Here is a 24581-nt window from a genome sequence, read left to right as displayed (position 1 = left end):
CAGGCCTTATTGCTGGACTATGTGAGAGAAGCTCTGAAAAACAGCTTTCATTGTGACCAGATACAAGGCATCTGATCAAAACAAACCCCCTCATTGTGACTTGTCTCTAAGATCTGCTTTGGCTTAACGTTTATATTGTAAAAAGAGACCTGAACCCAGCATAATATTCTGAAGAACAATAGCTTTTTAAAATATTTGACTGAATACACAACATGAAATGTTTGGTTACTTTTTTTGTAAGAAGCTGTGCTTAACTACTAGTGAAAAGTCAGCCAGCTGATGTGCTTGAAACTAGACTATATAATCTTAAATGTTAAATTTAACCTCCTCCTGTGCTCCAGGATTTCACCAGTGACTAGACTTTACAGACAGGGTTATTTGAATCTTCAGCCCGATTCCCTCAGGGAATCTAAGTATGTGCTTGGCTTTCCAGGTCATATACTGTGCCCATCACTATAGTATAAGAACCTAAGCAGACTACAGTATAACAGAATCTCACTGAAACTATAAAGGAAATATAGGAAGACAGGATACAGTTATCTCAGATGGAATCTGGTAAGGCCATAGCAGTTAACAGCATCAAAAGTGCTTCCCAATCACTTACATTTGCTTGCAAATCGAGCTTTACAGCCAGTATGCTTTACAGAACCTAAGTTAATAAAAATAGGAGTATCTAGACAACCTATATTACTGCCACAGGTTGAAAGATTAAGGCAGCTAGGAGAAGTCTGAAATTAAAAAAGTTTTGATACTAGCTAACCTAATTGTGTCTGACTTTGAGGTTACTTTATCTAGTAAGAAAAGTCCAAATTGCTGGAAGATTTCTAGCTAATCAATGATCACACAACTGCAATCAAGCACCATTACAGAGCAGCTAGCATTGTATATGAGAAGAGAAGCAGTCAGAAAATACTCTTGCCAGCATTAGCCAGGAAATCCAATCTACCAATTCAGAGAGAATTAAGGTAAAATAACCCTCTTTCTCCCCCTCCCCCCCCAAACTATTACCAAGCAAGAAAAAGTGCTAAAACTAGGGTTTGAGAACTGCATTTCTAATACTGTGGTCTTTCTCTAATAAAGTGAACATTCACAAAGTTTCTGAGCCCCTTGACTTCAATGGAAATCGAAAGCTCTAAGCACATCCTAGCATCAGGCCTCCGACGACTAGCTGTCTTCATCCTATTTCTCCATTTTTCTCCTTTAGGTGGCCTTCATGCTTGTCTTTGAAGTTTTGACATTGCTTCAAGGTTCTGCAAAGCAGAATGATGGTTTTGCTGTCTGATATGAAATGAATCCACTTACGCCTGCGGCCATTTTAATTCCCTTCCAAGACTATAACCGTCACTGACAGAGTCTGTCTCTCTAGCATGACCAGAGCTTCACTGGGTTCTTTCCTGCTATACATGCTAGGAATCCCCTCTGGGGAACATTGAAGAGACTGCAGCAATGTGAGTTCCAGATCTCTTTAGGGAAGCAAATCTCTTGAGATTTTTAAATGGTCTTGATCATGCTGTCCCTTTAAGGCTGGTTGTGGGAAGAAGTGTGACTGAGAATTCCCCAAATAAATCACTTATAGTGGGTGGATGAAGTGTGTGTGTATACATGTACACACACACAACCCCTTCTTCCCTCCCCCCCCAAAAAAGTGAGTAGGCAATTGCTGATATGTAAGACATGGCTGAGCTCTGGTGCCCTTTCAAGAATTGTAAGTTAACAAGGGTGAATGTCTATGGTACATGGATCATCTTAAGTAGTGCATTGAAATGGCAAAATGAAGGGTGGTGAAATGGCAGAGGACCTGGTAGTGGTGAAGAGACATAGCTGTAGAGCAATAAAAAAATGATAAACCTCTCTGGAGGCCCAGAGAGGGACAGAATGGGTAGACTTGGGTGTGGGTGTAGCCCTGGAAGCCAGTAGAGTTTGGTGGCATCTGAAAGGTCAGGCAAAACTGACACATGGGGGAACTCAGTCAATTTCAGAGCTGTTGGTAAAGAACACAATAGATCTGATTCAAAACAGCATATGTGCTGCCTACCTAGGGGTAACTCAACTATTAGGGAACACTATATAATGAGATGGAGAATGAGTTGACTCAGGGCAGTAGAATGAGATGGCTCTTTGGAAGCCGAGAGAGAAGCGGTTTTGGCTGTAAAAAGGAATCTGAGCAAAACCCCAAACCACACCGCATTGATCACATATCTAACTTTGAGACTGTAAATCTTTTTTTTTTTTTTTTTTTAAATGCTACAATAAAATTGAATGAAATTGTAGCTGTCATTCAGCATAGCTTGTTGGCAAGATGTGGCTGTATTACCATCTGAGTTATTAAGTTTGAACTTTTTTCCTCAATGCAATTACTGGTCTCCATTACCAGTATAATAATAACCCCTGCTATCCATGGGGAGCAACATGATCTGCAAGGTATCTTCTTCGAATAGCTCTATCAGAGAGCAAATTTCAGCTGTAGGAATAGAAGTTCCATTGGTGTTTAAAGATCAGTCCATGCACTTATCTCATTTGGAGTTCTGTGTGTTTGTGACTTATTTCCTAATGAAACAAACGTACTTTCACATAAATCAAAATGTAACTGAGGTAGCAGTACTATTATCTTGAATTATGGATCTCCTTCTGCAGTTAATACGGAATAATAGTTCTAGCAAATATAACTGCATAATCCAAATGTCACACTGAAACTTCCATGGTGTTTACAAAATTTGAATTGGGTACGTCAACTTCTGAGTGCCAGTAACATTCTTGCTGTCCAAAGGAGAGCTGGGTGCATTGGTCTGCATTCCAGAGAGATTCTTTTTCCCAAGACATGACTGTAGATGTCAGTGTTTAACTAGCACGGTTTTACTGACTGGGCTCCTGCATTAATTTAAGTCACCATTTGATTCTTGCTTTCCACAGCAATGGGAGAAGATGTTTCTGAAACAAGGATTCAGCATCCTGACAAGAACACTCCCCTTCAGAAAAACAGAATGTTTGTTTGATTTAAAATCCTCCTTGGTTTTTATTAAAGCAGTCCTTTTTCTCTGAGTTTTCATCCCGCCACAATAGGTTGGTTGTATACACTTGTAAATATACACATTGGATTTGAAGCTCTAACTCTTGGCTTTTCATCTGAAAAGGATAGCTTTTTCAAAACCACTTCTCTTCTGTGCAATGTAAAGTAGCCCTACATTTATGTCTTAATATTTTGGAATTCATGCCAGAGATTATTTGTTTTTAGCCAGGATTTGTTCAGTTTAAAGCATAAATAGTAATATGTTCTTGATGGGCTTCAAGAGGTTTTGGGTCAGGCCCAAAAATATAACTATCAAGCATAGTAATTTTTGCACAACATGTATAGTTCTGTAGCATTTTAGTTGTATAATATGTCTCTTTAAATAACCTCTGATTTGGGGGAAATAAGCAATTTAATTAGGCTCCAGTTTTCTCTTTGATAACCCTAAATATCTTTTTTGAAGATGAATTTTGGTTAAATAGTATTCTTATCAAATTTGGAATCAACTAATTAAATGTACAGTTCACATTCTTATGTGAAGGTCTTAGACAAAAATGATTTAAAGTGTATATTGTTTTTCATATTCGACATGCGGCATGCATCAACAATCTGGAACATGGTTAATTTATGCTTGTGTTTATGGATTTTTACATAGATGTCTTCTATTATAACAGGCTCTGACCTACACAATTGGATCTCAGTCTAGTTAAACCCTTTAAATGCTTTTTTTGCATTGTACTGTAGTAACGGAAGTATTTATAGCCCTCAGTATGCTGACTGCATAGATTGCTAAAAGTGAAGTTCACAATGTTTGTACAGTATTCATTTTTAGACCATTATTCTGTTGTTATTTTTTTGTAAGTAAGTGAATAAAATCTCTTCCAGGTGCAATGGCAAAAGATGAGTGCTAGTTGAGAAAATATGATGCAGGGAGAGATAAATGGAATATTTTCTTTGTGTGCTAATTCCCTGAATCATTATAGGCAGGGCTGGTAGAGCCACCTATTAAGGCTGCTCAATATTTTCCCCCCTATTAGACTCTATCTGTTGCTTATGATTTTGCCACCCTCTAACTGTTCAGGATGAAAATTTTCATGCCAGGTTTCTGTCTCAGGATGAACTGTTTTGGAAAACTTCAGCCAAAATGGTTCAGCCATTTCTGAAAACAAGGTTAGGGGAAAAACACATTGTTTTGCCCATATTAGTCTGCCCATCTTTTATCTGGAAAAGCTCTACTGCCCCCCATGCGCTCTACTGCCCCCCATGCTTTGAACTTGAAATGGGGAGGGGAGGGGAGGGGGCTAGGGACCTGCCTTCTATCATCTCCATCAAATTCCACCCAAGTTTGGCCAAGTTATGAGCCTTAGAAAGATTGCAGTTTGCATGTGCTGCATAGAGACTTGGATTTTAGTAGCTAAATTCCCCTTGCGCTGAGCAGGGCTTTTCCCTGCAATTGTTGCTATGGGCTGCTATAAGCCATGCCAGGCTAGATCCAGGCACTTGAACGGAGACCAGGAAGCCTGAAGTGGATCCCCGGAAGCCTGAAGTGGATCCCCCTCCTGGGGACAGGTAGTCTGGAGGGTTGATTTAAATGCAGGGGGGCAAAAGCAGCATGGGGGCCAGGATGGGCAGGGGGGAGTAGACTGGGATAAGGAACCTGGTGGGGCGGCTGGAACTGGGGGTGGGAAGGAAGGGGACTGGGAGTTGCAGGTGAGAGGGAGACTGGGGCTAGCAGACTAAGGAGGCTGGGAGCTGGAAGGAACTGTTAGGGGTGGGGGGAGGGGGCTGATTCGCTGGGTAAAGAGACTTGGAGGAGAAGCCTGAGATGTAGAACCCGGTCTAGCAAGGTGAGGAGAATGGGACGGGGATGAAGAGTCAGGTGTGGGGAAGAGACAAGAGTGTGACAGATTGGAGGAGACAAGACAGAAGGGGTAACACTTGGTGGAAATAGGTGGAAGAATCTGTGCTCACTAGAGAACACTGACTTCCAGAGTCTGGAATGGAACCCAAGATTCCTGAATCTCACCTCTCCTCTGTCAGCAAATATCTGTGAAACCACTTGCAAAATCTCTGATTCCCCCTCTAGGGCTGGGCCATATGGAGGAGACAACCTCATACAACAGTCCTAGTTACTTCATTAGCTCAAGTGGCAGAGATGACTCTGGAAGATCTAAAGGTTCAAACCCTGCTGATCACCCATGTGGGAGTCAATATGATGCCACAGAAGGGAATTTTTTTTTAAATGTAGGAAATTACACCTAGAAACTTAAATATGATTGATGTTGCAAAGTCAAGCACTCAGAAGTTGGAAGTGCCAGAATTCAGGTTGTCTGTGCAACATGAATTCAGCCTCCTTGTGCATATGCATTATGATACTGTCTTGAATTACATCATCACATACTTCCCCTTCTCTTCCCCCCCCCCTCCCCCCGCCCATGTTTAGACCAATCTCTTTGCAGAAAACCATTAGATCCTTGGTCAGGCTGGTTATGAAATAGTTGAGCTCTAGTCTCCACTACAGATGGGCACTGATCAACCTGATCTTGTATTAATATTCAGAGCTGTACCCTTATAGCTGATCATGGTCTTATTGAAGCCAACATAACTTTGCATGATAGACCCTTGCAATTGGGTCTGTAGTGATGCAGGATCAGGGTTTGATTGTAACTAGATTGGGGACAACCTAGTTATGACATGATTGTATTTAGGGTCTAGACAACTTCAAGGGGATTGAAAAGGCCCACTACTGTGCTATATCACCAAGTCTATCTTTATTACCACAATCTGCAAAGTGCTTCCACATAATTCAAAGCTGCACCAATCTACTAGTAGTGCCAATGGTGCCATCACTAGATGGAAAACTAAAATCAGACAATTGCCTTTATTCTGCAACAACAGTTCAATTGACGTTACCTTAGCCAGACACAAAATCAATATTCTGAACTGATCCAAAACATGACAACCTGTTGGGGGGGAACATTCACTTTTTATTTCTCATTCACTGAGTATTAATTATTGGCTTGCTACCATTCTCTCCCCACTTTCTCAGCCAAATGAATGTATTGGGGAAAATGTGAATTACCTTCTGTAACAGCCTCAGTCCTGATCAACTTAAATTTTGTAATTAAATATGATAATTAAATTAGACTTGTCATCAATTGGTTACTGTCATTGAGATTTTAACCATCATGTAACAATCTGCAGGGCTTGATCCTGCAATGTAAACTCAGGCAGCAGTCCTTGGTGAGTAGCAGGATTAGGCCCTGAAGGGAAGATACATGTTCCTACAGGACAATATAGAACCTTCAATAATACTACACAGGGAATGTTCTCTTCATGTCGCTAATGATCAATGATTTAACTACAGCAGGTTTGCCCTATGCGGCTGCTGTTTGTATGCAAGGTGTTGAGCTTTGACTATACCATGGTTCCTTCACAGGAGGATTCATTTTAAATTTAATGTTGACTGAGTGCTGTGACTGGAGCATCTCATTGGAGGAATCTTTCACATCAAATGAAAGAATAAGAAGAAAAGGTTTCCCTGTGGGGGGGTTTCTAGCTCATATCCAAGCCTAGGACCACTCTGTCCTGTTCACTTCAGGAAAATACATATCCAGTTCCTGCTGCATTGCTGTTTTAGCCTTAACCTGGTTGTGTTGTAAGCTTTGGAAGCTTTTTTGCTTTTCAAAATCATTGTTGAAGTAACTATATTGTTAAAATATATGTTGATGCCAAAATATTTAAAATCCTAGAGATATTAAGGGGTTCTCAAACTGGGCATTGTGACCTCTCAGGGGTCACGAGGTTATTGCGTCAGGGGTCGCAAGCTGTCAGTATCCACCCCCAAACTCCATTTTGCCTCCAGTATTTCTGTTAAATATTTAAAAAAGTGTTTTTAATTTATAAGGGGGGTTGCACTCAGGTTTGCTGTGTGAAAGGGGTCACGGATACAAAAGTTTGAGAACTATTGTTATACAGTATGGTGGCTGCAATGGCTCAGCACCTCTTGGGATTGGGCCTCTTGGCCTGATTAGGCCTCTGCTCAAGCAGTCTTTCTGGTTGTCCTCCACCCAAGGAGAAATCTCACCCTGCTGGGGCTACAGGGAGACAGTTTTCTCCATTACCTAGGATATCTCTGATCTTGTGCTCAGGTGAGAGGCAGTCACCTACTGTGTCTCTGAAGAAAATTTCAGGTTCAGTAACCATGGTTACTAGAGCTTGCCCCCCATCATAATGAGAGTTGGGTTCCTAAATTCACCCAGTTAGAGGCTTAATATAGATTTAAATTTGAAAACATCCTCAATGAACAAGTAGGACATATGCAATGCTTTATATTACACGTATACATTGTTAATACTGATGCAGATTCACTTAATTCTTTTTTCCAAGGCGCCCGCCCACCCAGGCTTAGTCAGATATTTTGTTCATACCACTTTCCTAGCATGACAGAATGCTCTCCCTCCTTAACTACAGTTCCCAGAAACTGATTATATAATACTTGTGCGAGACTTCAAACTATACTCTTAGACTAAATAATACACTCTCACTCTGGCAGTGGGTGTAGAGCAGAATTTTTGACTCATCATTGAGTGTCTAAGTGGCAGGTGCAGATTTATGGGTATCGTAACAGTTTTTATAAATGGTTGGGGGTTGCATTGGGCAGAGCATCTCTTTTGTCTTGATAAAAGGATGTTAAAACCCTAGACTTTGGAGGGATGGAGGATGGATATTCCCCAGCATTTAAAATCCTAAAATAAAGTTACCTCAGAATATGAGAACTAAATGACTTTGGAATGCTCCTGAAACGTAGAAGTTTTTCATATTAATACACTGTGCAGTTCAAGAGTCACCTCTTTTGTTCACAGCTTGCCTTGTCTTAGTCAGCCTAAACTAGGGGTCAGGGCTGGCTCCAGGGTTTTTGCTGCCAAAAAAAAAAAAAAAAAAAAGCTGCAATCGCAATCTGCAGCACCTCTACTGCCACCACTTCAGTCTTCGGCGGGAATTCGGCGGCTGGTCCTTCTCTCCCAGACGGAGTGAGGGACCTGCCGCCGAAGAGCCGGAAGTGCTGCCCCTCTCTGTTGGCCGCCCCAAGCACCTGCTTGCTGGGCTGGTGCCTGGAGCTGGCCCGGCTAAGGGTGCTCAGACTTGCCCCATGGAGCCAGGAAGCTGGCGTTTGCCCGCACTTTTAACACAGCAGTGCAGACTACAGGTCCTAGCATGCAATCCGTCCTCTTGATCAGAGCTGGTCTGTTCAACTGCTGGCTGCTCAGATCAAGATCCTTGCTGGGACTTCCTTCTCTGAGCTGCGCCTCTGTGTTGGAAATGAGCATGGCCATATGTTCCATTGCAGGTGGCTTCCTACAAGCAGCGACATGTCCCTGCTGCTCCTAGGTGGAGGCGCGGCTAGATGGCTCTGCGCGCTGCCTCTGCCCACAGGCATCGCCCCCGCAGATCCCATTGGCTGCCATCCCTGGCCAATGGGAGCTGTTGAGCCAGTGCTTGGGGTGGGGCGGGGGCGGCGCATGGAGCCCCCGTGGCTGTTCCTCCACCTAGGAGCAGCAGTGACATGTCACTTCTTGCAGGGAGCCACCCGAGGTGAGCATGGCCCGAATCCGGCCCCTCGAAATGCCAGTTTCTAGAGCTTTTTGGTTGGTAAAGTGCCAGATAACACAGCTTTTACTGTAATAGCTCTTATAGAGTAGCATAATTATTATGATCTTTCTCAATATCTAGCTAGTGCTTCTTATGGTGCATTCAAACCACGCCCCCGAGAGCCTCCAGCAGGGCAGAGATAGGACATTAGCAAGTTTAGGAGAGCACAACAAATGTAAAAGGCAGTAAATTCCTACCCCAGTGAATTGGGGGCGGGAGCTAACCAATGTACAGTCCATTGGGAGTGATAAGCAAACTTTGTAAGGACTAAGTAAAGGAAATCTTCACTGGCCCTCTTAGTTTAACTCAGGGGTTCTCAAACTGGGGGTCAGACCCCTTAGGAGGTCACAAGGTTATTACATGGGGGGGTTGTGAGCTGTCAGCCTCCGCTCCAAACCCTACTTTGCAGCCAGCATTTATAATGGGGTTAAATATATTAAAAATTGGCTTTAATTTATAAGGGGGGGGGGCGGCTGTCACACTGAGAGGCTTACTATGTGAAAGGGGTCACCAGTACAAAAGTTTGAGGGCTACTGGTTTAACTGAAGCACAGAGCTGGTGTAAGGAGGTACAACTCCATAAACACCTGTGAAAATGCATTCATTTACACCCAGTCTAAATTAGGCCCATTGTGTATGGAGACCTATAGATACTGTTCACTGGGCAATGTTAGCTTGTAGGACAACATTTTTTTTGGAGTTGGGGGGTGGGAGGGCAGGGTGCTGCCTGCTTCTCAGCACCAGCTTTGTATGTTAAACATGGCTGTGTTCCATGGCAGTGATGAGGGAAGAGATCCCTGCATACCTCCTGGGGGTTGAGAGTAGAAGTGTTTGCCAAGTGCTCTGAGATCCTTGGCTGAAGGGCATCTGATGTGGTAGGAGTGCAATATACAGTCAGGATCACTGCACCCTGGTGATTCAGATTGTACCAAACTGTATAAGAGAGAGTCCAGGAGTGACAATAGCAGAGAGCCTGCAAGCAATTCTTTCTTGTTATATACATCTTGAGTTTTTTCCAGTCAGCTATTGAAATTCAACCTGTCTCACTCTAGCTCCCCAGACCTGAAGAAAAGCATGTGTCTCTCAGCAGCAGAAGTTGGTCCAATAAAATATATTTCCTCACCCACCTTGTTTCTAACCTGTCCCATTGGGAGCTGGAAGCACCTGTGAACTCCGGTTTATTTCACTATCCAGGTACTTTATGTGGTAACTGACACATTGAAATGTCCCAAGACACATGGTGCCAGTGCTTAAGTGCTGACACTGAGAAAAGATTTCACACTGAGGGTGTCCGACAGCTGCCCATTTAAACCGGTCCTTTCCAGTTACCGCTGCCCTGCAGGTGTCTAAATGGATTATATCTTGAGTTTACTCACCTACAGTGAAGTAGCTAAGGGCCCAATTCTGCAACTCTTGTTGATGTAAGGAGACCTTGGTCATACAAGTAGTCTCTCTGAAACCCACGGGGCTGCTTACATGAGTAAATGTTGCAGGATTGGCCTCTATTAATGCATGAATCCCTCCCCTGACTGCAAAAGACTGCACAGATTCTGAGTTAATGTTAAAACTCAACTCCTCCCTTGGTGTTTGGCATTACTGGTAGCTCAAAACCAATAACACAACATTTCATGCATCTGTGTTCTTGCAGTTACATTATTTAGCCATTTGATATCTCTCTGTGCTGTGTAGAGTTCCAGACAGGGTGTAGTTTCTGATCAACAATGGAGGCATAGCTGGAATTCAAGCAGTATGGAGGAAGCCAGTTTGTTTGTAGTGGTAGCTGTTTGCTTATTAAATGCCTCCTGTTAAAGACTGATAGTGATTCCACAGGATAGATCATGACTAAACCCTAAGTTTCCTCCCTAAACTTGACTTTCTCTAAGATTTCCCTTCAGGTCTTCCTTTTCCCTAGTTCCTCCTCCTCAGAGGAAAGGGCACCACTGATATGAGCCACTTCTGCTGCAATGAGAAAGTATAACTTCCACAGCTCTTTTTAAAAGGTTCTGAATACCTGCTAACAGGGTGGGATAACAAAGAGCTCTGCCACCCCAATACAGATCCGAATGTGGCCACTGTTAAGTAGCATTAATATGTCTAACAAGAATTTGGCATTCATGGTGTTTGTGCTCTGTTTGGATAGGATTAGGGTTATTGCAAATAAAGATGAAACAAGGGAAATGTAATAGAATCGCCATCCTTCTTTGACTTGCCATTTGGTGAGGACAGGTCTCAAAAATAGCCCTAAGCTAACTTCTGTTGCTAGATCAATTTTCAGACTACATAGCTGTTTGATGCAGAGTAGTGCTGACTTGACTTTGCATAACTTTTTGTCTGAGCTATGCCTAGGTAGTAGATTTCTTTCACCTTGTGCAAAAAGATTACCTGGTGTTTAATGTATTTAAAGATACCCGACAATCTTCCATTTCAAACATATGCAAAGTCAAAGGTGTTTTTGGTAATCACACTGTATTAATGAAGGATTATATGAAGATCCTGGAAACACTTTGTATGGAGCTTTTGAAGTATTCCCAAGGAATCTCCCCATCATTTTAAAGAATTAGGACTAAGTGAGAGATGAAAACAATAACAGATTTTACTGATTACTTGAGGGTTAACATGCTGGTTCCCATAAGATAACCATAAAATGTGTTATTGAAGTAGCACAAATGTGTCTATTCTTGCCTAAGATATATAGCAAGTAAAAGTAAACTTGGAAGGATTTTATTTATATATAATATAATATATATATATATATATATATATATAAAATATCAGTAAATATAGGTAAACATTGCTTTCACTATACATGCACAAACCATCACCGTATATTTCCATCAATAATAATTGAAATTTACAGGTAGGCAAAGTAAGAAAAATGCTGCTCGAGAATGTACTAGAATCAGAATCCAGTGATTTAGACTTCTGAATTAGGCTTGTTGCAAATGAATAGTAAAAACAAGATTAAAGTTTTTTTTTTTTAAGGATATTTACTTTGTGTATTTTTGTCATGTTGACAATTGTACTTTAATGGTTTATAAAGCTTTAACTTTTTGAATCGCAACATCTATTGTCATTACATAATTCTGACATTTCCCCCCTCTCGCCCCCCCCCCCCCCCCCCGGATGATAAAAATAATGCAGTGAGAAAACTGATGACGGGTTATTCTTTTTCACACTAAATAACTTCAGCTAGTCTTCAGAGGGATTAGCAAGTGTTAGTTCTGCTTTGAATACATCTTCTCATTTAAATGCATTTGCATACATTTTCACACATTTTAGAAGACAAAAGCTTTTGGTGCTTTGATTTTCTGCACAGCTTGTGTTAATATTTGTCCTTAACCAAAGAGCTGCTTACATTTTTTGTGTGTACTCAGAGGCCAGATTCTGATTTTTGGGCTGCGCCCAGAACTCACTGGGTCAGAGCCTGGCCCCTCCTGCGGATGCTTTACATTGGCTTGATGGAGCGAAGCAGCTGCAAAGCTGGTTGAGCTGTCTGCCTGGGGTTCCTCAAGCATAAGATTATCCGTGAGTGCTATAAGGGCAGCATAGCTGAATATATACCACCTCTGCCGAGGCCTACCCTCCCACTGCAGCAATGTCAGGGGCATGATCAGGGAAAGTGGGCATGACTGGAGTGCCGCTGTGCCCTGGTGACCTCCAGCTGCTGGAATGATCCCTTGGTGGTCTTTGCAGCCAGCTGCCACTTAGAGCAGCTTTGAGGGTGCTCTATCTTGCTATCCTTTCTCTAAGATGGTGGTTTTTCTTTGTTACACCTTTTTATATAGCTGAACTAGGGTTACCATTCGTCCGGATTTACCCGGACATGTCCTCCTTTTTGTTCTAAAAATAGCGTCCGGGGGGAATTTGTAAAGCACTCACAATGTCCGGGATTTCCCCCCTCCCCCGGCAGAGCAGAGCGAGCAGCTGGGAGGGCTGCAGGAAAGTCCCGGGCTGGACTCTGGAGCAGCTGTAGAGGAGCCGGATCCGCCCTGCATTCTGAGCCGGCAGCTCTCCCCTGCAGCCCGGTCCAGCAGCACTGTGCAGGGCCAGGGACCGGGTTTTGTTGTGCTGGGGAGCGCAGCCACGTGTCCGGCTCGGCTCGCACAGAGCCCAACACCCTGTTCTGAGCAGCAGGGTAAGGGGGCCAAGGGGCAGGAGAAGGGGCAGGGAGGTTCTGGAGGGGGCAGTCAAGAAACGGGGGGGGGGGGTTGGGAGTTCAGGGGGGGGCTTTTTGGGGGGAGTGGAGAAAGTTTTGGGCAGTCAGGGTACAGGTAGGGGGTAGGGTCCTGGGGGGCAGTTGGGGGGGGGGTCTTAGGAGGGGGCAGTTAGGGGACAAGGAACAGGGAGTCTTAGGTAGGGGGTGGGGTTCTGGAGGGCAGTTAGGAGCAGGGGTCCCAGGAGGGGGCAGTCAGGGGACAAGGAGCGGGGGGGTGGGGGGCTGGGAGTTCTGGGGGGGAGCTGTCAGGGGGCAGGAGTGGGGAGAGGGATCGGAGCAGTCAGGGGACAGGGAGCAGAGGGGTTTAGATGGGTTGGGAGTTCTGGGGGGGGCTGTCAGGGGGCAGGAGTGCGGAGAGGGATCGGAGCAGTCAGGGGACAGGGAGCAGAGGGGTTTAGATGGGTTGGGAGTTCTGGGGGGGGGCTGTCAGGGGGTGGGGAGTGGTTGGATGGGGTGTGGGAGTCCCAGGGGTCTGTCTGGGGGTGGGGGTGTGGATAAGGGTTGGGGCAGTCAGGGGACAAGAGGCAGGGAGGCTTAGATAGGGAGTGGAGTCCTGGGGGGCAGTTAGGGGCAGGGGTCCCAGGAGGGGGCAGTCAGGGGACAAGGAACGGGGGGAGGGTTGGGGGTTCTGGGGGGGCGGGAAGTGGGAGGGGCAGGGGCGGGGCTAGGGCGGGGCTCCTCTCATCCTCTTTTTTGCTTGCTGAAATATGGTAACCCTAAGCTGAACTTGACTTTTTTCCCCTCTATAAGAAATGGGTCTGATCATATTTATTCCCAGCCATAGAATCCAGATTCTGTTACAAGTTAGACCTAATAATTTTAGCTGTAATAAAGATGAACATTTTTAAGAAGCTAGGCCCTTAATGGACTTGGCTGTGAAAAGGCATCAGTGATATTTCATCTGCCATATTTCTCCTCCAGTTGGTGACAGGGCAGGTTTCAGGTACACTGTGAGCACTGGCCAGAGCAAAGAGGAGAATGTCCTGCCCTCATGAGCTTTGCACTGAAGAGCCAGTTGCTAGCACTTAGCCACTTTCCTGAGCAGGAAGTAGTGTGGAACTGATTGGGTGGGAATGACCCAAAAAAAGGATGCTGCAACCTCCTGCCTATGATGTACCTGATCTGATCTTCTAGGGTTTCCTGCTCACCTTTCTCCATCTTCCGTTCTGGCACAGGGGCAAAGAAGGACTCCAGTTGTGGCTGGCCCTTACATCCTCTATATATGGACAGGGAGGTTCCTTATATTTTCTCTTTTCCGTGCACTGGCATAAGAATCAGCCAAATTGTGATTCTCAAATAAACAAAAGGATACATACATGCCATTCTCACTCCCACCAACTAGTACCTTGCTCCTGGAGAACTCCCAGATGGCTCTGTTTCTCCTTGTATCTACATATCCGCATCCTAGGTATATAAGTGACACCAAATGTACCCACAAATCATTGCAAGTGCAAACAAGCAGGCTCTACTAGTGGCAAACTAGAGATTGGACCCTTAAATGTCAAATGAAGTAACCAACCTAAAACATCTCTAGTAACTTTCACTTTTTTATAGTTATCTCCTTTGTTTCCAGCCACTTTTTCCTTCTGTGCCATCTTGCTGTTTAAGTGCTTAGTAAGATACTAGGCCTGACTGTCTCCATGGAGATAAGGATAGATTTTGTAATGTGCTAGCTATTCCAAGTGACTAACTGGAACAGACAGTTCATCCAACCCTTCCTTTCTTGTTACAGTTCATATGCCATAAAGACTACTATGCTGTGAGATCTATATGCGATTCACTTTATATTTATCTGCAGTTAGAGCCCTCATGAAGGCAGACCATTTTGCCACAGGAGGGGAAAAGATGTTGAGCAGAGTTACAGCTTACACAAAGGACCCTTTTGCAAGAGACTGTAATTAGCTAGTTATGGGATGGCGCAAAGGGGGATTTGCACTCGTGCCCAGGCTTTGCAGCATTTCTCTGGGGAGCAGCATTGACTCACTAGAAGATGTGCCATGAACAGAGAGCGCCTGAGGAGGTGAGGCTCTTGAACTGGGTGAGAGCACCTGTGTCGTCTTGCCTACGATCATCCCAAGTGACAGACTGGCATGGGCTATTGAAGCAAACCTTCAGCCGGGATTTCTCTTTTCAGGCAATTTTCAAGAAGAACAAGATGCTGGTGCCCATTAAGTCTTTGGCTTGGAAATATCAATTACACTTTTTTGGGGGGTGGGGGGGGTAGAGTATCGCTGGTCAGCATAGGAGGCTGCTAGCTCTGGGGGAAGCCAGGTGTCTTGGTGGCATGCATTGTACAACCTTCATATGCTGTTTTAAAAAAAGCTCAACATCGCAATGAAATGAAATGAAATGTTTGACCCCAATTCTATATTTTGAGCTTACTGGTTTGCTGAAAACTTTGAAAAATTGCTTTTGGGTCGACTTGAAATGAATTTCTTTTTTGGAACTGCCAGTGAACCGAAAAATCAATTATTTGTACAGCTCTAGCTAACACATTTTTGAACAACATCTTTCTCTACACTAGGTGCTGAGTGGTGCTTAAAAATGTGCTTGTGTCTTAGCTAACACTTTTAAAATGCTGCCCATTTTCCTACTTTAAGCTCTCTGTGTCTCAGTTTTCCTCTGTATAACACTGGGATTAAAATATTTACTGAATGGGGTTGCTTGTGAGAGTTAATATTTGAAGTGCATTGAAATCATTTAATGTAGATGTTTGTGGTTACTAGTTATTAAAGTATGTGATGGGGTATAGAAACCTTGCACTAGCGTGGAAGGGGTTAAGGAGCTGCTCTGGACTGTAGTGGCCCTGACCTGCCACATCTGGAAATCATGCCAGGACTGAAGGAGGAGTTCAAAAGAGGGAATGCCACTCAGATAGGGGCAACCCTGATAAGGGAACAGGCCACTGAGCTTCTCCAGTCATGATGAGAGCATTGACAGCCGACAGCCCCTGCCTTTGCAGAAGGAGGGCGCATAACCCCTGAGTCGAAAGGAGAAAAGAACTGAGACTTGAACCCCCGTGGACTCCGAAGTGGGCAGAGATACTCCCAGAGTCCCTCTGAAGTAAAATAGGCCCACATCCTGGGAGGAGCTGCTTACAGCCTTTTCTTTACCTTGCTTTTGTTCAACCCTTTTTGCTGACTATGGGCTGTGTGGTGGCATAACCGGGAACATGGAGAAGGGATGAGAAAGCCAAGAGGCCCTGGCTGGAGTGTGAATGCTGGCCTGATAGTAAGAGACCCCACAGCACCCACTGGTGTGGGGGAGGAGTGATGGACGCACATGCATGCACTCCCTTTGTAGCCTAAAGAGGGCATTCTACCAAGGACAGTTTTGTGACAGTATTAATAACAATTTACTCTTTAATGAATGTAAATATAGAAATATAATGTGGTCCTTGGAATATTTCCAGCTGCATGTCTTGACCCCTGAATATCTTTGACCTTTGGTTTAGATATCGTGTGTCTGCTGCATTGTCTGAAATGGCTGCTCTCAAGTTAGCTAAGATTCCTGGAACTTCACTTGTTAAGGAAACTGACTGAACTCTTCCAGTGACATTAATCACTGCCTGCAGCAGCTTGAAAAGGGCAGAGAGGAGCTGGCATGTCATTGAAACATCATTGTTGCAGTTCAGTTTCTGTGAAATTAACAAAAGGGGAAATATTTCTCCATTTTAACATAGGATTGACTTGAGCAATCTTAATTAAACCCAGTTTGGAAGGTTCCTGCTAAACAAGTTTATTTTCAGTTAAATTATCCATTTTAATTTTTTTTAATTCTTAAATTGTTTTAATTTTCCTGTGATTTTTCTCAATATCAGTTTTAAATTTGATATGCTCATTCCAAATGGAAATAATGCAGCACTCGTACATGCTAGTGTTTTTATGTTGGTGCAGTGAAACTTGTGGCAATACTCTGCAAGCCAAGCTGGTCTTTTGGATGAGTCTTTTAGACCCCCACGGTCTTCCAGGCCCCTCTACATTTTTGTAGTAGGAGGGTTTTTAGCCAGGGGGGCTTTAGCTACAATTTCTTCTCCCCTGCCACAGTGTGCTGATTGACTGCCACCAGCCATCCTAAAAGTAGCTGCATTATGCTCCACCAATCTGGTGCCAGCATTGAACTCAACAGCATTACTCTCCTGTTTAAAGAAAGTACATATTTAAGTGTCTGAAGGATCAGGGCTTAACACTTACCTTGGAAGGATCATCTCCAACATATGTAGCTCTTAAAATATACAGTTTTTCTTTATTTTTAATCAACATAATATAGCATATTTTGGGCAAAAATGCCCTAGTATCCAGTTAAATCTAATCAGGTTAACGTTCCAGGATAGTGGAGGGTTGAAAGCTTTCTGCTGGTTTCCAGCACTCTGGTAAAATCCTTTGGCAGCTTCTCACTGCGTGAAGCAAACCCACAGCTATGTTCCAAGATCCCCAGTTGGCAATTCAGGAACCCGGATGCTAAGCTCCAGAAAATACACTATTATTCCTTGGCCCTTTTGTGTGTTTTATAGTGTTGTATTTTGGCAACTTTTGACCTGTTTGGTTGATTATCAGAGGATCTGTTCGGCAGAAATATTAGCCAGGCCCTGTGCATGAAGAGGTACGCAGAATGGAATTTCTTGCCCTTTGCTCTACTGTACTCAGTAGATATAGGACCTATGTGTGAAGCCACCAGGGAAGTGTGTAAGCACAAAGAGCCCAAAGGAGAGGAAGAACGTGTTTGTTTTTCCTCTTCACCCCGTTTCAACATTATTCCTGATTGAATGAAGTCCTAAACTCCTCTTCAGCAATTATTGTGATAGTTAATCTGTGCTGAGGCAGCAGTATTGACGGCCTGATTTTCAAAACCTTGTAAACCCAGGTCTGCTGGCAAAAGGGCCAGTGCTGTTCATGTCTAATTTGCATTCATAAGTGTAATAAGTAAACTACATCTCTGCACAAATTATGGCCCTGATCCTGCAAAAACATCATACTTGGTGTATAAGATGAAGACACTTGATGTGGAGGACTCTTGATTAAGGAGGTTTGGATGAGGATCTGAGGAAGTTTGCAGGGTTACCCAAAGTTTTATGTGTCTACACTGCAGTTAGGCACCTGGGGCTGGCCCATGCCAGCTGACTTCGACTCATGCTGCGGGGCTGTTTAATTGTGGTGTGGACGTAACCCACATTCCTCCCGGGTGTGGTGTTCTGTCCCATCTAATGGCACCGAGACCACTTAAAAAGAGATTAATGAGTCTGCTCTACAGCTTGGCTAATAGCCATATGGTTTTTAGCTCATGCAGTAGAGGCTCATGCATTTAGCTCCAGAGGTCACAGGTTCGATCCCGCCTGCCGACGACCAGAGTCTATCGGTGTTACAAGACATTTGGGCTGGAGCCTGGGCTCTAGGACCCTGCGAGGTGGGAGGGGTCCCAGAACAGGGGCTGCAGCCCCAACCTGAACGTCTACACTGCACATAAACAGCCCTGCCCCATGAGCCCAAGTCAGCTGGCATTGTCCAGCCACGGGTGTCTAATTGCAGTGTAGACATACCCTTTGTAATGGGTGGTGGGTTTCTGTTTTTTTTATTATTTTGGACTGATCTTCAGCTACACAGTAGCTTGTACTGTTGCTTCCCTCCTGGAACTGCACTAGCAGTGAATTACAGACCCAGGTTCTCCTGCTGCAATCCAAGCCTAGCAGTGAAATAGTGATTTGATGAATTCCTGTATATGTTTTCAGTACATCCAGCAGCGGAAGTGTGGGTGACATGTCTAAGGAGATAGATTCTCTTATAAAACTAGCAATAGGTGAAACACTAAACATATAAATATCTTTTATTAACCACAATCAATCCGCATATACAACTAAAATGACAGTGTGTAAAGCACTAACAATTAAGACATAAAACATACTCTGAGGACTACTGGTGGGACAGTTACTCTACACTTGAAAGGAAACCTCTCCATAGAGATTCCAAATCACTAAATTTGGCACAGCCATGATTATACTTACCACTTGCATTGCGCTTTCGTGTTCGAAGTGCTATACAAACATTAACTAATTAATCCTCACAACAGCCCAGCAAGGGAGATAAGTATTATTACATATTATAGTGATAGCCCTGGCAAATAATGCAAGCTGACTAACATTGGCTGGGTATTACAATTTTTAAGCACAGAACCATCTACGTAGAACCAAACTGCCATTTTATTCTCACCGGAACGTCATCAGGACTGTATTTAATCTCCTGTTAAAAACATGTGTCTTATCACAGGGGGATTTGTGTGTGGATGACTTCAGGATTGTAAACTAGATAATATCCCTCTTCTGCTAGTGCTGTCTTGACAGGTGCAGCCAGATATAACCCTATTCCCCTCCCTCCCACAAAAAAAAAAATCTAAAGAGAAAATAAACATAATTCTGCCATAAAGTTACAGCGGGGTCCTCAGCAGTGAAGTTCAGATTTGAGGTTCTGCTTTGGGCCCATCTCTATTTAAAATTAACATATGTGCATCTATGGATTTTTCTGAACATTTTCTCTGACCAATGTGTGAATGAATCAACAATGCCATGGTCCGTTGTACCCCACCATATTTCATCAACCTTCAACCAACTCAGTTTTTATTTTTCAAGAACCCTATCATGTGTCCTTTCTGTGGCATATGTGGTTATGAAAATATGATGTGGTGATGATGATTGGGTGTTTTCTATGTACCAGATCTTTTATATTTCTGAGAACTCTTCCCTGTGAGCAGAATTCAACAGCCAATTTGTTAGCAGTGTTACTGGTCTGTTTGTACTAGATGCCCACACTGTGCTGTCTCATGGATACTTTATTTTTGTTCTTTCTTATTGTTGTTTTCCTTACTCTAATACAGGGGTTCCCATCTGTGCAGCATGTATAACTGGCGGTATGCAAGCTTGATGGTCCATCAATTCACTTCACAACAATTTAAGAAGATGGTACATGAACCAATACAGCTTGGGAACTGCTTGCTGTAAAGTAAGTCCTCTTATACTGGGAGTATCCAGGGTTGCCAGCTTCTGCAACTTCATCATGAGTCTCGTGCTACTTGGTATTTTATTTAAATCCTCCGTTCCTGGGGCATTGGATTAGGTGAGAATCTCAGTTTCCATTAAATAAAAGGACATTCTAGCACTTGTGGTTGCAGAGAATCTTGAAAATTTGACTTGAGTGCAGCCTAAAATCTCAGAAACCAGAAAGCAAATAAAAAGAACCACAAATGCATTATTTTGTTTTAACCTCATGATTTTTAAGCTAGTTTCATGATTTTTTGGGAGGCTGACTTGTGATTTTGACTGCTTGGGGTTGGTAGTTTTGAATACCTGTAGTGCTCTTAACCTAGGGAAGCATAACATTACTATAGTCCACATGTGAGAATGTGGCTGGTTTCCATTATGAGGAGCATCTTGTTATGAGGGAACTTGATAATTCAATAATACCTGGCTCTCATCTAGGAGTGTGGGCCATTGTTTCTCATTTGCTTTTAACGGGGACACCAGGATGCTTGTAACATATTTACAGACACAGCACTCAGGTGTAAGTCACAAGACCGTTGTTTCAGGGGCACATTTGGAGCTGGGAGAAGGCTCTATCCCCACATTCCTCGTACACCCAGAACTCCCAAAGGCTTCAGTGGGAATTTCTGCAGCACAGGATCAGATTCTTGGTGTGTACTTGGATATGTAAGATTGCCTCTGGATTTATACTTGGAACTGTCAGTCAGACAATAGGAAAGATCTCACGATATGGCTATTTTAATCTGACGTGAGCTCCTCCATTTTCAGTTGTATGTTGATTTACATACTTGACACATTGGGCCATATTATCTCACTGAGGAGTGTGCAAAATGCCCCTTCATTCCAGTCTGTGTGTGGTAGTGTAACCTACACATCTCCTGAGTGTGGTGTTCTGTCCCCTCTAGTGGCACCGAGACCACGTAGAGATTAATGAGTCTGCTCTACAACCTTAGCTTAGGGCCATTTCTATTCGCTTGGAAAACAGCCAGATGTTAGGCAGACTTTTGACTTTTTCCAAGCATAAACTTTACTATGTCATGCGCTGCTACACACGGTGACAGATAATGGCTACCGCAGAGCGGAGCATTCGGTGTGCGCAGGGTAACGGATGTGGAGTGGTGTTTGTTTAAGAGGAAGTTGGCATTTTTCAAAAGCAATGGAAAATATGCCATTATTTTTATTTTCTACACAACTTGTGAGGTATCAGACATGTTTTAATGAGATTCTGAAACACCAGGCTTATACATATTAATAGGCAAAGCTCTTTTTCTCTCCTGCACAGAGAGAGATTTCATTTTGCAATTATGAAGTTTCATTCATGTGAACTGTACTGCAATTTGTTCTTCTGTCTCTTTCACAGGAGAAACAAAATTCAAAGTTATGGTGCAATCTCTGTTCTTAGTCAGCCCCGTTCTGCCACCTGTATATTGTACCTGATAAGGTACTTAAAATCACCCCATATTCAGAGGCTGCCAAACAGTGAGAGAGTTTACAAAGTCTTACGAACGCATAGCATGAGGAGACTGTAGCCAGTTTCTGTCAAAAAGAGAGAAGAATGTTAGGGCCAGTCAAGAGATTTCTGTTGAAACTGTCTTTCTGACAAAATGGTTTTGTGTGCACGTGTGAGAGAGAGAAAAGTCTCTGCTTTCCACAGAAAATGTTGACTTTTCATAAAAAACTGTTTTCCTGCAGAAAATTTGACTTTTCATAAAAACAAAAAACTGATTTCTGACCTCCTCCTCCCCCCCCCCCCCCCCAAAAAAAAAAAATCAATGAACCAGCTTTCTGACCAGCTCTCGAGAGTCTTCACTGGGGTGAGATGCAGCAGTTTCCAGACATTTCATGCTCCCATGCAACACACTCACACTGAAGTCCTTAACCAGGCAGCACTGGTGATTTTAATTTTCACATAAACTGCAATGATTATGTGTAGTACTTTGCCACCAAACTATCCCACACCTGTCTTGGTTAAACCTGTCAGAATAAAAGCAGTTTGGAGTTTCCAGGCCCAACCCTTTTCAAATATGACAGAACAGAAAACAGTAGAAAACTTCCCAAGAAGGGAATTGTTTTTTTCTTTTTTTTGAATGCTCCTATTTTACGAATGCCTTGTTCAGTTTGCCTCATACTTAAGAAAAAAAAATCTACCCTGACAGGACCCTGCTTGTGGATTTTCAGGCAGATTATCTTAATTTTGAAGAAGTTGTTTCAGTATGGGTGTCAAAATTGGGCTTTCTGGGGAAAGTAGCTACAGCCTTTTCTTGTAGAGATAGGAGCTTCTTTCCATATATGTGAACAGTGAATTGTTCTGAGGGCAGCCTATAACCAGATTGGTTCATCTGGAACCTTCTTTCCTGTCTTTTAGCCTTTGATAAGAAGTTCTCCTTATTTGTACGTAAGATAATGTTCACTGAGGATGGCAGATTGATGGTTAAAATAGTAACTGTCTCAAATTGCAGAAGCATATTGCAACGTGACCAGGTGCTGGTTATTTACAGTATCTCCCAAGCCCAAGATAAGATACATGATTTGGGAGCTTAAAATAAGAGGTATTTAAACCAAAGGCTTTTCCTTACTTTCTGCTTGTTATAGAACTTGGATGGAATTGAGAATTAAAGAAATGGTAGAAGGCAGAATAAAATGCGGTCAGTCAATGGTGGTGATTTGAAGACCTCACAGACTTCGGATACCTATTCAACCCTCATACAATCTGTTAAAGTCAGGGAAACTGTGCACACAGATACATTAGGGCTGAACTGGACCTTGATCTGGAGGTTCACAAGCTCTCCAAAAATCTGTTACAGTTAGGGTGACCAGATGAGAGGAAAAAAATATCGGGACGCATGGATATACAAGATCAGTCAGGACACGGGACAAACACCTAAATATCGGGATGGTCCAATTTTATCAGGACTGTCCCGATTTTATCGGGACGTCTGGTCACCCTAGTCATAGTTGACATCAACTACCAATATATAGCCCAGAGAAAGGGAGATGGATCCTCCATGCTGTGTATCCTCGCCGGTGCTGCATACAACACAAGAGCAGCGCCGGCAGCAGGCTGAGGTGGCTGCTGCACCTGCGGAGGGACGGGGGGAGGAGGCGCACACATGATTGGAGGCCCTCCCCTCCCCTGGCACCCACTGGGAGGTGACGCCGAGGGGCTTCCGGGAGATGGAGTCTGGACCTCACCTGAGCAGCTGCTGGGACTTGGAGTGTCCGTGTGATCTGCACCCTCCCAACCCTGTACGCAGCCACCACTCCTGCCCCACGCTGGGCAAGGGGCAGCCCCATCCCCCGTGAGGCTACGGTGAGGGGCAGCAGGGGAGGAGGCCACATGTGATGGCAGCCTCCTGCCCCCTGGCACCCACCACAGGGGAGGTGAGGGGGTTTCCTGGACCTGAGAGGGGCCTGGCCCCTAAGAGCACATGCAGTGCCGGTGCCAGGTGTGTGTGTTGCCAGGGGGGAGGGGACCCCCTACTCCAGAGCTCGCTGCTGATGCCAGTGGGGAGAGGGCTTGGGGGACTGTGGAATCATCTTCTCTGGCCCCAGCCCCAGGGCAGCCTGCCTTCACCCCAAACACCTCATCCCCACCCTGAGCCTCCTCCTGCACCGTGAACTCCTCACCCCCAGACCCCAATCTTCTGCCCCTCCCCTGAGCCCCCTCCTGCACCATGAACCTCTCCTCTGTGGCTCCACCCCGCAGCCCTCACCCCCACACCCTAACCCTCTGCCTTAGTCCTGAGCTCCGCCCACACCCCAGAGCCCTCATCCCCCACCCCACTCCCCACATTATGCAATATAGGGACTGTTAAATGCTTACTGTTTCTAGTCCATTTTTACATTATTTTAAAAAATATGTATCGGCTTACAAGGCAAGTGTGTGTGTGTGTTTGGGGGACCTTGGACCCGTTCTGGGCACCACCAAAAAATTATACAAACCTGCCACCCCTGTAGATAAGTGCGAGCTGGGAAGTTCAGCCCAGAGGTAACCTCCAAAGCTCAGCCCTGTTCTGAGTTGCAGTCTTGTCTTGGACATATCTCTGCTTTAGAAATCATTTAGTGCAAATAGATATTAAAACAGCTTCCCCAGGAATGGACTGTAATAATGCTGGCCGTGAACTTCTGATGTATCAATAACATGTAATAAGCTGCATGAAAGAAACACTTGAATATGTAAAACCTTACTTAAATATTTGTTGAACTCGTTGTCTAAGGCAAAATATGCAATAAAAATGCATTATGCTACTTGTTCATGAAAGGTTGCAAAAATAGATTTCTCATTAGAATATCACTTTGCAGTACACAGCAAGGACATTGGCAGGCACGTTCTCTAGGTATTTACCTGTGCAGACTTTCATAAGCAGATGTATTGGCTACCTTGAATTGGTTCAAGGACATGTCCCTCACAGAAATAGAAAAATTTGAGCCGCCCCAGGCAGCGCTTTTATTACAATCCAAAATTAGAGCTAACATATTTTTCATAATTGGGGATAAAAGCTGGTGTAGCTGCATGACTTTTAAAAAAATTATTAAAGAATGGTTGAGTATTCCTGGCAGAAATGTGTACTTGAACACAAATTGTTCTTTGGGACAGCAAATCTTTCCTCTCAACGTACATGACAGATTTTTCCTAGGACTATTTGCTTTCAGGCAATGCTGTATTTCAGGACAAGAAAA

The 24581-nt window shown here is 43.8% G+C and overlaps 1 long non-coding RNA gene across 2 annotated transcripts in view; it reads left to right on the top strand.

Moving 5' to 3' along the window:
• LOC135973600 (uncharacterized) overlaps window positions 1-24136 on the top strand; it is a 34409-nt gene extending 10273 nt beyond the window's left edge. The window contains exons 2-3 of one of the 2 annotated variants that reach the window (XR_010590509.1): window positions 19739-19977; window positions 22494-24136. This is a non-coding gene — a long non-coding RNA (uncharacterized LOC135973600). The remainder of the gene's footprint in view (window positions 1-19738; window positions 19978-22493) is intronic. The other variant, XR_010590508.1, reaches the window with a different exon arrangement.
• Window positions 24137-24581: the final 445 nt, after the last annotated feature.

Source organism: Chrysemys picta, chromosome 9 (assembly GCF_011386835.1).
Source record: "Chrysemys picta bellii isolate R12L10 chromosome 9, ASM1138683v2, whole genome shotgun sequence".
Lineage (NCBI taxonomy): Eukaryota > Metazoa > Chordata > Testudines > Emydidae > Chrysemys > Chrysemys picta.
This window is presented reverse-complemented; position numbering and strand designations above follow the sequence as displayed.